Genomic DNA, 16,453 nt, shown 5'->3' on the forward strand with positions numbered 1-16,453 from the left:
CCTGCTGTGAGGAGCACAAGGGGGCAGCTGCTACAGATGTCTTTTGGAGGGAGGGGGAGGGGCACCAAGGAGACATCAATGGAGAGTCCATGGGAGAGTCTCTTCAGTCCTCTCTCTTAGAGGACTCACCGTGCTGTTTTTGGAGCAAGAGGTGAGAATGGTGAATAAAGATGCAAACAAGCCCAATAGGGGTAGAGCACGGATATGTTTTGTATGCGTGTTCTTAATGTAGTAGTTAAGAGTGTGCACGCTCATGGCTTTTTACAAAATGTTATGTAGTGTAGCCAAAGGCTAATTTTAACCTACGTTTAACAAACTTAAAAGTATTACAATTCAAATTGAAACACATTCTTTGAATACCTCGCTGAACGCTCTGTTTTATTGAACACATTTATGATCATCTCAAGCAATACCGTTGTGGACTTTATACTGTATACCTATTCTACACAAACTACCCTGCTGCCTCCTCCAGACCTTCTCCCATCAGTCAATCAAACTCCTCTATTTCTGAGCTTTAATTTAATATTTTTTTAATTTGGGGAAGTGACACCTATTAAGACTGAATCCTCTCTTTTCATATTTGATCACATTTAGCTTTTCTGAGATTGTTTTATGTTTGGGAGAATGATGACAATGCAACACTGACATTGCAAAATCAATTGTCAGTTACTACTAAGCTACTCTGGGCATGACTTAACAGTGTTTACAGGCACAGTGATAGAGGGTATTGACTGATTTCAATGACTAGTAGACTGGTGCCTGTCTAGATTTTAGGCTGGGCTGGGTGTTCTGTGCATTTGGTGTTGTAAGCTTTTTCAATAACAGGTAAGAACAAACGCAATTGGTTGATGGAGTGAGTGTATTTAGCTTTGAATTGGTATGAAAAGCTGTTTCTTTTCAGTGCGGATCATTTGAATAAGTAAAATCAAGGTGTATCAAGCTATCAAGGTGGATTTGTCAAATGTATTGCCTTTATTGTGTGGTGTAAAAATGTAAGTCCAAGTTTGGAAGTCAATGCTGTGCTCACTCACACTTAAACTAGCTCAGTTTGAGGAAAAGAGTGGTTTACCTTGTTTTTAATCAAATTGCTTTTATAACCTCAGTCAAAGTGTGTGTTATGAGCAAGTGAGAGAGATACTTTGTTTCGGCCCTTAGCTCCTACTCATACACCATGTTGGTAGATCTAATAGGATTGGATAGGTATAAGCATTATGGTAATAGCTTAATCCAGACCTCTGATTGGCTGAGTGGAAATGTCACTATTGCTTACACCTTATCAATCCTCTCTGACCTACGGACGTGTATAAAGAGTGTAAGACATTTGGAATGTGTCCCAAGGGAGAAACACTGAGGGCGAGTAACACAGTGAGACAGCGATATGGCCTGTCTTCCCAAGGCTAGTAATAATCATAATAATAATAATAATATCTTGGTTTTATATAGCGCCTTTCACGGAACCCAAGGACGCTTTACATATTTTACAGAAAAACAGGTTGAAAGTGGGCTGATAAGGGGCAGACATCAGGCCATCAAGCTTTCTAATGAAAGGATGGATAACCAGAGGTAGGGGTGATGACAGATATATGCCCAGTTCCAAATCACCTCCTAACATATACTGTATGTATCATGTACATCTAAAAACATTGGACAGATAAGCATAATAAGCATATTCTGGTAACCTCTCAACCTTTCCCTCTGATAGGCTTGCGGGTAGGGCCAAGGGCTCTGTGGAGTTGGGAGGACAGGACACCAAGGCCTTCTCATAGAGACAAGGATTTTTATCTATATGTTTCCCTGAGCTGAAGTACAGAACCCTTGCATGATATGCGTGCTTAAATGAGAATATAGCATATGCATGGCTGAGACTGTATGTAGCGTGTTGTGAACTCCCCTGCTGCTAACGTTCCTCCTACTGTGATGTGATCACTGTGATGTGTCGTCCCGTGTCTGGTGGTTGTGTGAAGGGCCATCCTTGGAGTCACATGAAAGAAGAGAGGAGGAGGAGGAGGGGGGGGATACACATAAAACTCCTCCTTGAATGAGAAGCAGCTGAGTGTAACAGCCAGCCATGCACGCAAGTCGTCTAACATGAAATCAAATTACATCAGGCTAAATCTGTCCCAGCGTGGCAACTGTGTGCAGCAGGGTCGCCCCGCTGTGCCCAAACACTACGCTACGCGACACTGTGGCTCTTGTTCCTCTCATCTGCGAAGAGAAGCAGGGAGAGCCCCCCCGTCCCCCGTCCCGACCCTTCTAATGAAGAGATGCATTATGATGTGATTTCATTTGGGCCTGCAAAAAAAAAAACTCTTGAGCAGTGTGAGTAGCATGGTTCGGTTGTTTAGTGACATGTGACTTGTGTTTTCGTGAGTCATAAGGATCTCCTCCTTAATGCAAGGCAGTGTGTTCTCATGTGACAGTGACACAATGCAGAACTAGTATTCACTAGTATTCAGAGGCTTGAGTTGAGCTCTGCTCGCTGTGCACATTTTTTCATAGAGTAACCCGTAACACCTTTTTTTATCTTGTAGATTTGTGTCTTGAAAATGGTGTCTTGCACTTCGTCAAAGGGAGTGAACAGCATTTTCTGGTTGAACTAGTTGCGTATGACCTTTGGCTAACAGTGGTTAGTGTGTGTATCTCTTTTTTTTCTTTTTCTTTCTTTTCTCTTGCTTTGTGAGGAATCCATCATTTAGCCCAAGTGTGATGATCCTGTAGATGTCTGATAAGTGTGTGTTTGTCTGCGTGTAAACCATGCATCAGGGTTTTCCCTTAAGGCTATGGTGGTGTTTTTGCTGGCTCATCCCTGGCTCTCCACACGCCTATTTAACAACAGTGAGCTCCTCCTAACAGGCTTCCTGTCCAAACCAGTTTATCTGTAAACAAGTGTGTTTTTTTCCCCTCAGCCCCATTGTCCACACTGTACCAGCAGGCATGTACACAATGCACGTCCTCTCTCATAGTCTGCCTCTGTGCTACGTGAGCCTTGACTGAAAACTCGCACTTGTTTGATTATACAGTTGGCCTGAACTACACAACACTATGGGCCGGTTTCACAGACAAGGCTTAAGCCTAATCCTAGACTAAAAAACATCTTCAATGGAGATTTTACATTGAAAGTGTGATTTAGTCCAGGACTAGGCTTAAGCCTTGTCTCTGAAACCGGCCCTATTATAAGTAAGAGTACAATCAAGTGTGCATTCAGAATTGCCAAGAAATCATGGAAAAATAAAGTGTTTTAAGAAATTGTTAAACAACGTCTTGACAGTGGTCATAAGATATTGTTACAAAAACAGTGTTTCGTACGGTACCGGTAGCTTTTTAACACTCCTATGCTCCTCTCTATGTATATTAGCACATGTTTCTCTCATTCAAATATCTGGCTGTATAGCAAAGGCCAAATGCCCCGGTGTAGCCTATTATTTGTGATATAACAGGTGTGTATTTTGTGATATAATATGTGTGGATTGGCACAAAATGACTGTCTATGTTTATCTTAACCCAGGCGCTCTACCAGAGGTGATAACAGGGAGCTCAGCACTATGCCCAGTTGTGTGCAGAAGTAGACTTATTCGACAGCAGGGTCTGTAATGCATGGAATGGAATGAGGAATGGTATCAAACATGTATGTCCTCCGATTTCTACCTCCCCTGACTTCTATAGTATATTGGGCCCTTTTCTAATATATAACTATGCACATAGTGGCACAGATTAAATAAAGAATTCCACTAGCCTACAGTACATTGATCAAGTTATGTCAGAACATAGATGTCTTCAAGAGAGAGGGGAGGGATGATGCATGTTTAAAGTATCCTGGGCTGTATCTGAATAGCTTAAAGTGGCCATCTCTCCATTCCCTCATCTGCACTAATGTTGAAACTGACAGATGAAAGCAAATAGGCTTCCACCATTGCTGATGAAGGAGATTGGATGAGGGAGCCTTTTTTTTTTACACAAATGAATTGTACCCATGCAGTCTAAGTATTGGTCTTTTCTAAAAAAAAAAAAAATAGGCATTTAGCAGACGCCTTTATCCAAAGCGACTTACAACAAGTGAAGTGAATCATCTATCCATCAGTCATCATAAGAAAAAGTTATCTATGCCAAAACTAGGGGCCATTGGCAGTTACAATGCTGGACGAAGGAATATGTCCCACACATACATCTTACAATACCTTTGATGTCCAATTAACTGTCAATTTATGTTTTTGCAAACCTCTTGACATGTATTTTACCATAATCCTATGTGGCCCACTGATAGGATCATGGCATTGTGTGGTATATATAAATATAAAACAACTGTTATCTCCATGGTTTGTAACCCATTAGTCCTCTTCCATTGTTGAAAGCCTCACACTACTTGCAGCACCAACATCTATAGTTTTTAACTGTATAGGTCAACTTGTGTGTGTGTGTGTGTGTGTGTGTGTGTGTGTGTGTGTGTGTGTGTGTGTGTGTGTGTGTGTGTGTGTGTGTGTGTGTGTGCGCGCGCGCGCGCACGAGGGAGAGAAGTACCCCATAACCCTCTATATTTAAGTCTCTAGCCAGAAAGCAAGCACTTGATATGATATATGCCTTCTCTTAATAAAGTTGCTATGGATGAGACTGCGGACAGAGAGAATAGTCTACCGCGCCATTCCTCTTTCAAATTGGACCCTGTCCCTCGCGCATCATTACCAGTGGGCGGACGAGCGAGCGCTCAGCGCTGCTGCTGCAACCATTGTTGGTCGTGCAGTGCAGTTTGTTCCTTGCGTGTACTTCACTGGGTCAGAAAGCTTTGACTTTCACTGCTGCGGATACTGTAAACCTGGCAATATAAGCGTATAAGCACCCGCCACGATGCTCTGTCGAAACATCACCAGTTACAGCATTAACTTTGGTCTGATATGTAATGCAGAACGCTATTTAAAATGTCACGTTAGAGACGGACTGATGCTTACTTGTTAGACACTTATTTTGTTTTGCTATGCTGCCATACATATATAAATCCTTCATGAAAAGCAGAAGAAGCGATTGAGGTTTGCTCTTGAATCCACACCCCCCGTGCTTGTGAAAATCGGGTTATCGCCCGTTTGACTTGTCAGGATACATTCATTTGGCTACCGTGATCTTTTGCTGTTGATGTTCAACCTGAAAAATCAAATGTATGGTTTTTATCAGAATAAATACTCATCTGTCGCCTAATGTTTTCACCGCATATATTTTATACAGCACATTATGTTTTTTGCTAAAAGTGAAAAATGTCTCGATATTATAGATTCTTCGTTTTCAAATGGACTCTTCCTTTTCGGGAGTTGAAGTGTTAATGTTCTCCCTCCGTTAGAAGCGAACGCTGCGTGGGCTGCAAGATCATTTGAGAGTGCATTTTTCTCCTCCAATCCGCGACACGGAGCACACTGCCGATGTGGCCAATGGGGAGAGGGGGAGGCTCTAACCCATTTGAATGAAGACTGCATGTTTCGGCGCCATTTTCGAGTGAGCAGCGATTGCTTCAACAGCTGCGAAGTGCGCCTGCTGCGAATAGGGAAGTCTAGTGCTGTAGATGTGAATAATGAGACGAATTAATTACAGGAGACTCTCCAAATATACCGAAGAAAATACACCAAACGAGGCATCCATAAGAACAGCGATGGACAGCGGACCTCGGAGCAGAGGAAAAGCAGCGCAGCAGAGATGACAGCAGACCCGGAGCGGGGGAGACGTTGGTTAGCCAGGGATGCTAACGTCGCTAGCGAGAAGAAAGGCTGTCTTGACTTGGCTTCGGTGTGGAATGCAACATTTAGAAATAAATTTACGACAAATAAGGGGACTCCTCTAAAAATAATCTAAAATATCTGAAAATTATTTCAGGATGGAGTGAGTAGGGAATGGCCGGTTGAATTGTGCGTTTTGACCATTTTGACCATTTTTTGCAACGTTCAGTTTGAGCGGGAGGTGCAGAAAGCGGGAGGCACCAGAGACACTCGGCTGTCAACATCTAATGTACAGCGAGCTGCTTGTAAACTGTAACCTTATAGAAAAACGTGGCAATAATGATGGACTGGACCGTTTTTCTTTTTTCCCCCTTTTAAACCAAACACTATTTTGCAGATGTTTGATGCCATTTTTTTGTATGGACTTTTTTTTAGCAAAACAATAGTTTCAGTAACGTTACGTTCTAAGCAAATGATATCGTTTGACCGACAACTTTTCACCTCGTGTAGCTATTGGTAAGTGTATTTACTGTGTGATTGCTGTACAGTAAGCTGCTAACAGTAGAGCCGTAGTTTAGTTTGCTCAATTGACCAGCTGTTTACCAGCTCGTGATACGATGCTGCCCAGGCTTTTAGTATGCATTATTTCTATAATTTGACATGAATAACCACGTCACAACGCAGTTTAATTTTGGCTGAACTGTACTTGGCATGAAATGTTATCTTTCGTATGTTTTGCCTTCGTCCTCAGCTACAGTATGTGTGGCGCTCGAGATGAAGCGATTGCAACATTCGGATCCAACTTTTGCCAAACTAGGTATGTAGGTACGAGCTGCCGTACAGTCACTAGGGCATCAGGATGACAGTCTGTCACTGCACGGACCGGGATGCAGAAGCTCGTGACACTGTGATGATAATGGTAACAACATGTACCAATGTTTGAGGTCTGACGTGTACGTAGTTTGCACGTGAATGTCAGGTCGAAATCATTAGAAATGAGACGGTCCTTCTTCCCAGCAGTTTAATTCACCAGAGCATGTATTCATGTATTCGGTAAATGAGACCGCAGTTTGTTGGTAATAGACTGGCGTAGTAGCTACCTCGTCTCTCACGAGTCAGAGCTTTCCTTCTGTCATCCGGAATATACTGAGTTCATGTCGCTGTGTAGAGCTTTTTTTTTTTCTCCCATCAAGACATGAACATGTCAAATGTTTGTTTAAAAAAGAGAGAGAAAAAAAGGTGTCGCGTTGGTACTCCACCAAGTTTTTTTTTACCCTTATTTCAATTGTCTTTAGCTACTCTTATGATGTAGAATTTTTCCATGTCCATCGTTTTCGCGTGTTTTTTCCGTATACTATCATTTTTTAAAAATTATACTCATGTATAAAAAAAATTAAAAAGCTCGGAACCTATCCCTCATATTCAACTCTAAAGAAGGCAAGTGATCGGGTGCTGCCCGCGAGGTCAAATGTCCCTGACTAGTCAATTACCTTAATTGATGTAAAGGTTTCTACTCATGTGATGTTAAAATGGGGTTAACTACAATGAAACTGTGGGCAATTTTCCACGTCTCTGTCCCAGGCGCTTTGAAAGGGGGGGGGGGTCTTGCTCTGCTGCTCAGATAGCCTAGGTATTTTTGTGTGTGGAGGTATTAGTCATAAGTACTAGGCCTAGTAGTTTGATAATAAATAGATTTATGGGCATTTATTTGTGTCAGACATAGTAGATTGATTCAATTGGTTTGAGATCTTTAGAATATTTTTTGATGGCAGCAATGAGAAGGTAGGTAGGCAATAGGATAACTTGACATGAAAGGTATATCATTGACTTAAGTGTAACCCATAGGGTATATCATTACCCAGGCATTTACCTGTATGCATCACAAGTCATTTCTTAACCTAAGATATGGTTAATATAGGCTATTGTATAGCATAACTAAAGCCAATGATACAGTATATATAGTGTCATGTATGGCATCTAATACTAATTAGACCACCCCATTGTAGAACATATGATTGATTTAAATCATAGGCTTAGGTAACAGTAATTCTGATATTTTGTTCCCGTGATCTGACAAACCTCGCGGAGGGAAAATCCCTCTGAAACCCACATTGAGGAGGTGGTGATGCATGATGTGTTGTTTTTTCTTTTCTTTGTGTGTGTGTGTGTGGGGGGGGGGGTACAAGCCAAGTCTTCATCATGAAATACTTAGCATTGTAATTTTATAAGAAAATGCACCAACATTTGAATTGAGCATTTTTTTTAAAGGTTTGCTAGATGTGTGTGTGTTATGGGGAGTGGGTTGTTTCAGAACGGTTTATAGCCTGCTCTGTTCACCATGTGAAACAACTGCTGTTGAAGTAATATTATGTGTTTTCCCTCCTAAAATAAAATTAGTAGCCTAATACTTTGGATTGATACTTCATGTATTAGATTTGTGGGCTAGTGGTGGACTGGTGTAGGCCTATTCATTTCCTTAGTGTAACTCTGCTTTCAAAAGAGGAAGGATCAGGAAATCATCCTATGCAACCTCGACTTTGTCTCTATCACATTATTATTATTATTTATTTTCATTTTTTTACATAGTAACATTTATTTGACTTTGTTGCTTTTGGTAATTACAGCTTTGCTGAATTAAGAGAGAGAGAGTGTGTGTGTGTGTGTGTGTGTGTGTGTGTGTGTGTGTGTGTGTGTCTGTGTGTGTGTGTGTGAGTGTGACAAGAAATGTAGGTGCATCAAACAGATGAAGAAAAGACCAGTATTACAGTATGTGAAATATGTTCTTTGTCATGGTAGTTGTGGTGACAAGTCATGTGAACTACTTGGCAAATGATTGTTTCCCACAAAGTTGATTGGTTGTAAGATCTCTGGTTTTTCAAGTTTGGTATACAGGGCTAAGCCAGTATAGTGGTATGCATTATGCAATAATACTCAACATCTATTTCAAGAAATTATTGCACTGTTGGCATGGCAGAATTTTCAGGAAGTAGTTTAAAAAGAGAAAAAAACCTATATTTTTTGACACATTGGTATCAGCTGAACGAGGTTATATCTGCCCTACTATACATGACTGTTCAACCTAGTGAAGCACAGTGTTCTAGAACGTTAGTATGACATTCTGTGACTCATCATTCTGTGTTCTCAAACCCCTCTGGCAAAATGGGCTCCCACCCCCATTTCCTGGTGGAGTTGTGCCTCTCCTCTCCTACGTGCTCACACGTGTGGTAGCCAGGCTATGGAGATCCCAACCCCCTCCTCCCTCTGTACCACCCAGCTTAATCTCTAGTATTCAAATTCATCGTGATTTGTGCAGGTTTTTACAGGTTTTGTTGGTTATTTTCCATGGCTTGGTTGTGGAGTGTGGTTCTGTGTCTCAGCAGTATCAAAGGGAGGCCATAAAAAGGCAATCAGGGTTCTCCCTCATAAAAAGGGATACTTCACAAATCCTGATAGTTTTTTCCCCCTCCATTATACTGGAGATACTACATGTTCTAGAAAAAAAACTGCATGGGAATGTGACATTGATTATCATGTTAAATGAAGTATTGTGTGGAAGTTGTGGAGAAATTTATTGCTGCGATGTCACAAAACATGTATCAGGATATCATGAGTATAAAGTTCTGTGTCTGTCATCCATAGATTCTTTTCTCAAGCTGAAATGTTGCATTGGCGTCTGTATTTGCATAGCTCAGTGTGTCCTGCTGTCACATTTGCACATGAAACTTTACACCTGTGCCTTTTAAGAGCTTCCTATAAAAACAATTTGATCAGCGAAATATTGAGTAGGCCTATTTGCGTTCCAGCAAAATGTCAATCATGTTTGTAAGGCTTGCAAGTTGTTGCACCAGTTTGTGCAATTACAAATATATATAATCTTGATTTTTTAACATAAAAAATAAAAACGTTGAGAATGTTGCATAATCCTAGCTGTAGCTACGTTTTGTATTCTGTATGGACAGCATAATGTGTTTTGGACACTTGCTGTAGCCATGTGCTATGGATTTTGTACTTCCACTGTATGGCGGTTGCATATGCATGGTAGACTGCTGGCAGCACGTCTAAATAAGGTGTTTTAAGGTATGAGGGTTGCCTGTGTGAAGGCTATGGTCACTCATTACATGATTAATCATACTTCCTGCTACACTGCTTCAAGTTGATCCATGACAGGAAAATGTATCATTTGTCCCATTTATTTTTAGGTAATTATGTCATCTTAAATTGGAAACTACATTTTTTGTTTCACTTACTATCTTCAGCTGAGCAATCTATTCAGTTCTTTCTCACTGTCTCTCTTTTTTTCTCTCACTGGGATCATAGCTTTGTTTCCAGTACTTCAGAGAGGTGTGTGTGATCTCAGCTAACTTTATCACTGATCCAGAACCTTCTTTCTAACCCTAACCCTTATACTCAGTTTGCATTTTGCATGGGCAAAATATACTGAAATTAGCAATGGATTTTTTTTCTTCTTCTGTGCTCCGAGGCTAATTTAGGAAAATAAAAGTGAACGATGTCATCGGTTTGTACTTGACCTGTGACCAAGCAGGACCAGTTGTATTCATTGGTAATGCAGAAAGAGCAATAGAAGAAGTGGACTGTGAGTTAGGCTAATTTAGGCTATAGTTTGTTTGTGTGTAGGGTGTCCTGAAAAGCTGACTTGCATAACAATAGAAACATTGAATCTGAATCACAAAAAAGCAATGGATGAAAGCTGTAATCCTGCTTCATATTCTTGTTCTTATTTGATATAGCCTACAACCTACCACAGAGTAAAGACAAGAGTGCCAGGTGATGAGAGGGTCATTACCATGGTGTGGCCCTGGGTTTGGGATGCCATGTCCACCACGGCCCTGGGTTTGGGATGCCATGTCACAGCTCCACGGGCCCCAAGCCTCTTTACATGTCACAAACAGGAACTCGGGGGGGTGCTGGGTCAAAATGATCAGATAGCATTTTTGCTTTGTCTCTGATGTCTGTTTGTTAACAGACCGCTGAGAGGGTTAAAGGTAGTGGTGATGGGAGTCTAATATTGTGGCTATATTTAGAGGCCCGAGTGCAAAACCCAGCTTGTGGGATGGGAATGGGTGGGGAGGGAGGGAGGGATGAAGAGGCATGGCAGAGCAGCCCAACTCTAGTTTGGGCTGGTGTATGTAAGTTTAGGTTTAGTGTGAGAGAGGGAAAGTTTAGGTGAGTACCAGTTTTTGCATGTGTGTGTATTGAGGTTAGACTTTGTGTGTGTGTGTGTGTGTGTGTGTGTGTTTTGGATACACTCTTATATAGAGGTGTGTCCTTTGTAAATACACACACACACACACACGTCTCTTCCTCTTTCACTCCCTCATGCACACAGAAACACTAGCTTGGATCCTAATCTTTCCTTCACTGCTGGTGCTGTTGGCTCTGTATGGTGACTGATTTTGATTACTACTGCGACAGGCCTTGGTGGTAGGTATCATCATTACGACGATGGTATATTATTCTGCAGTCTTTAATGTTACTGTGTCATTTGTTACCCTGGGTCCGGTGCTCAGACGTCAGGCCTCAGTATTGAAATGGCATCACAGTGCTTCTGCGTTGTCTGCTTCCTGTTTATGCCTTCGTGACTGCAGAAGGGAGATTGAGATTACAACTCCATTGAAGTGGTAAGTTAGTTGTGAAGGGGGAAAACACACCTACCTATTGCACATATCCTGGCATAGTGACCAGGATTCCCTCTCACTGCAGCGATGTCAGGTTTGATGTTTTGTAATCAACCAACTGCTCGGGGTTCATTGTGGGTTGGCCCTAAAGTGTGTGTGTGTGTGTGTGTGTGTGTGTGTTTTGTCCATATGCAGAAATGCTATGACTATAGGGACTAGGGATGGACGGTTTTTCGGTTAAACCGAAAACCGCGGTTTATAAAAATAGAAACGGTTTTTTATCAAAACCGTCTGAAACCGTTTTTTTTTTTTTTTTTTTTTTTTTTTTTTTTTAGAAGAACAAAATAGAATAAGAATAAAACTGGAACATGTCACATGTTTATCGTGTGTGAAAATAACAATGATACAGTCTGAATCTGCCGCGCAATGAGTGAGAGGTTTGGTCAGTTGTGAAGAATAACTGAGGATTAATATCTAATTGGGATTATATTTAAGGGTAACGAATCACTCTATGGGAAAGATAGTTGCCTTCAGTTATTGGTAGATAGGAAAGGTTTTTTACAATTACTCGCTTACATTTAATAAGATCATTTTCGCTGCTCTCTGTAAAGCGCATTGGGTCACTTTTGTGAGAAATGCGCTATAAAATGTGATTTGATTTGATATCAATCAATCAATCAAACTTTATTTATGTTCTATAGCACAAATCATGCATTGAATGTAACTCCAAGTGCAGTATTTACTAAACCACAATATAATAAAACAAGAGCTATACGGATCAAGAGTGTTTGTGCACAGCGCCACTGTGTGTGAAGGCGCTACTGAAAGTGATGACAGAACGCATGTCTCAGAAGATACGCGGTCACTTAGTGACGCAAAGGTAGTTCTGTATTTATCTCTATCTGTATTAGTACATTTATTTTGAAAGCTCTATTTTGACAGCTCTACCATGGGCACTTTTATTTTGATGGGGCATTCTTTGTTGATTGACTTACGACAGTTCAGGACGAGTCAGTCTCGCGGCATGTGGTTTTTATGAAAAGCTTTAAGTATGTTCACTGCATAATTCTAAGTCTAATATTTCAGTGATTATTGAGCAGTATTCAAATATTTAAATACATTGAGCAGCAGCTGAAACTTTGTCTAAGAACCAAGATATTGAGAAAGCAGTTCATTCAATGAAGACGCTGTTCCAAGAGATGATCTTCCGTGCAGGCGTGCACCCTGGATCAGCGGAGCTGGTGTGTTAAGTGTTCATGTGTTTTCATGTATGGTGTAGCTTACAAAAGTCTGCCTTTCCACTTATATTTGTGAAACTAAGTAGCCTAAAGGTGTTGCGACTGTGCTTACGGTGTTTTAATGGTGTTCGACATGAGTGTATTGTAGCAGTAGGGCTCAATTATTTGAAATTGGCGCTCTTTTTAAATGTTTTTTTTTTTTTTTTTTACTGTATTTTTCGGTTAACCGGAAAACCGCGGTTTTACTCTCTGACGGTTTTTCGGTTTCAATAATTGGAAACCGTCCATCCCTAATAGGGACTCTTTGCTCCTACATTCCTCTTAACCTAAGATGTTATTAAGTATATTCCTATTTGCAATTTCCTCAGATTCTCTTCCATTGGTGCTGGCCATAGGTATCGGTGTTGGTTGTTGTGTCCGCCGTATATGTTGTAGAAGTGTGAAGTTCCCTGCTGATACTCGCACCTTACAGTAGGCTAAACGGAGAGATTGCGCACTAAACTATAAGTGTGTGGTGTAAACCTGTCCAAAGTAGGATGACTCAGAGGTGACTCGCATGACTGCATCAGTGTACTGTAATGGCATGAAGTGTGGATACTGTCCTTGTTGGGAGTCCTGGTCTCTGTTTTGTTAGATTTAAGTGTGTGTGTGTGTGTGTGTGGGGGGGTAATATTTAGCTGGCGGGGGGGGGGGGGGCATTTTTGATAGTGTGTGTGACTATATTTGTCATTGGATCTCCTCTGACGTGGCTGTAGTGCAGTGTAAAAGGGAATCCCACTCTCTGCCTGTGCTATGCTAGACGTGTTGTGTTGAGGTTTTTTTTGCAGGATTAACACCCACCACTGCACCACTGGTGTTTCTATGACAGAGAATGGCTCCTATTTATAGATGACTGGCCTGGTGTAAATTACAATAAATGTAATGAACCTCAACATCCATTCTGCTTCTATGTACCCCTGTCCAAACCGTTACATCTAGCAAGTTACCCACCGCATTACATTAATCCGTTTTTTGGGTGGGTGGGGTGTGTGTACTCAATGTCTAGAAGTCATCATGGATAGGACCTAAAAGTGTTTATGACGGTTAGGCCTCAAAGAGAAACAGCAAAGCCCCTGACAACGCTAGATGACGATGCTAGATGCAACGTTTGTTTTGGTGACTAGTTTTTTTTAACCCTAACCCTATGTCTCTCATACATTTAGGCCTACTGATTACAAGCTGTGTGATTGTTCCCTTTACCCCTTTCTCCCAAGTGTTTATTGTTAAACATTTTCTAAAGCATTACTCTCACTTCACTCATTACACCGTGCCCCGCTGGTAAGCTGATGCACCAACCTCACACAGGATATGTTACAATTGTATATTCTACCTTAGCCATGAACATATTTGCACATAAGTCTTGTATTGCCAGTCACAAAAAATATAATTTGGGTGGTCTCTAAGGTGGTTGTCTCTGTGGTTTTGAATTTCATTGGAGGCTAATTCAAAAATGTTATAATAATTTCTTAAACTAGTAGTTTTCCTTTATATCCATGATCTAAGAGTGAACGAGTACACACTTCAGTTGACAAGGAGGGCAGATTGCTGGGGTGGAGGGAGTGTTGCTGGGGTGGGGTCATGCCCCAATGGGAGGGGTCATTTGACCTTCACCCTTAGGGTCAGGTGACTCTTTGAGCTGATTGTTCAGGGTGCAAGTGCCGTAGGAATGGGTTAAAAGATTGAAGTAGTTGGCGACATGTCTGGGCATGCCCCTGTCAGAGAGAGAGCAGGGAGGGGTTAACTGATGAAGTGGTGAAGCACACCTGAACTGCTGTAGAAACTCCAGTCTCTCCACCTGCACAGTGTAAGGCCTTATCTAGTCACCTGGATATAATGGGAGTTTAATTTTTTATGATTGCCATAACAGTGGAAAGGGATTCCCACAGAGGAATCGTAGGGAGTGGTAGTGCAGTCACGTGAGTTGTGTAAAATGTATTTTCTCTGTTGTGATTTTGACTGAGGGTCAATTCAGTGTAAGTTGATCTTTTAATTAGAATTGCAAAAAGATAATGTTCAGTTGTCTAAATACATCTGTGACTTGTAAATGAATAATTACAAATAACTTTCAGTGTTATATGACGTATGTTTGTGTGCTGTGAAAGGTTTGGGTGAGGGTGGCACATACTAAACTTGTCGTTTTAGGTCTTATCAGTGTGTGTGTGTGTGTGTGTGTGTGTGTGTGTGTGTGTGTGTGTGTGTGTGAGAGAGAGAGAGAAGGGGAGACCCGCAATCTGTAAATGTCTAGCTATTCATCCATATTAAGTTGCATCTCTGTACACTAAAGTTGAGTGGTTTTGGCAGAATACTCAAAGATTCTTTTTACAAGAACAACTTGATGTTCATATTATGGACTGAGATCTTTATGTATATATGGGGATTGTTTTTCCTTTGCATGCATCATGAAATATCAATCTCCTGCCATTTAGACCTCTGAAACCTCATGAATAATAGGGGACATATTTAAGCAACCATCTCATATCTGAAGTCATTTGTGGTTGGCTCTACTGCACGTTTAGTTGTCAGTGACTATTTGACTCATTCACGTTCAGTTTTTAGAGCAGTGACATTGCTTCTATTGCGTTGGAGTTGTTGTGGATATTTTTTCAGTCAAGGGAAGTAGTAGTTGCGTGCTTGCTGGTTAATAGTGCGTTTTTCCCCTTTTTCTTGGATTATATTGACCTTTTTTGGTCAGTGCCAGGGGTAGAATAAAGAATGTGTTGAATGAAGAAATCAGTTATTTTGTCACTGTAAACCTGCCTGTAGTGTCACAGTATCTCCCAATACTTTTGTGGTAACATTTAACATTTAGGTCTGTTTTACAGCGGTTTATAATTGATGAACAGTTAAATATTGTGCTAGTTTATTCAAATCATTTAGTTTAAATCAACAATTTGAACCCATTTATTTAAACATGTTTGACCATGATTTACCTTCGGTATGGGGGTACCAAAAGATGGCTGATTAATCCTTGGTTGGACTAAATCTATTTGAGTGTACACGACATGATTAGAACAAACCACCTTTTGGTACTCCCTGTCCTGAAGTAACATATGCATACTTTTAATAACTTGTTCAAAGACTAATAACTAACTGTCTAACTAATTATAAATACTTAACCAACCCCACTGTGTGTGTGTGTGTGTGTGTGTGTGTGTGTGTGTGTGTGTGTGTCACACACACACACACACACACACACACACACACACACATTCTCACACTCTGTCCTGGTTAAGTACACGGGGAGCCTCTCTGTTCTGTGAACACTTAGCTGAATACAATGGAGGAGGTATTATCTGTGTAACTCAAGAGTATTCAGCCACTGAATAGGATACAGCTCTCCCTATGATGAACACCATCTCTATAACACAGCAATACTCTGCACATACTTGTCCGTGAGTCCTGTACCAGACCCAAGAGTCATCTCTAAAGCCAAGATAAGAAATAGTAGAAAATAAGTCCATCACATTCTGGTCTTTAAAAGAAAATAATGGTGTGTGTGTGTCTAAATAAATATAAACTAGCCCTAAATATAATCAGTCAGTGCTGTTTTTACCTTAAATGTTTTTATTTAATTTTCAGGCATAGTAAGTATGCCTACTTTTGGGACCTTTGTATCCAAGCTTAATATCACATATTATTGTTATGAATGTAGCTTAGGTCATCAGCTGTCAGGCAGTAACTTATGGACATTACATTATAAGTATGATATGAGTAAATCAGATAAACTGTTTCATAACCAGGATTGTGTTTGTTCAGAAGTTGCTGGCTTTCATTATCAAGATGCCGTGAATGTTTAGCTAAATGCGTGGTTTTTTATTGTTTCTAAAATGCTAAATGTGTGTTAAGT

Source organism: Nansenia antarctica (assembly GCF_963989245.1).
Source record: "Nansenia antarctica genome assembly, chromosome: 7".
NCBI lineage: Eukaryota > Metazoa > Chordata > Actinopteri > Argentiniformes > Microstomatidae > Nansenia > Nansenia antarctica.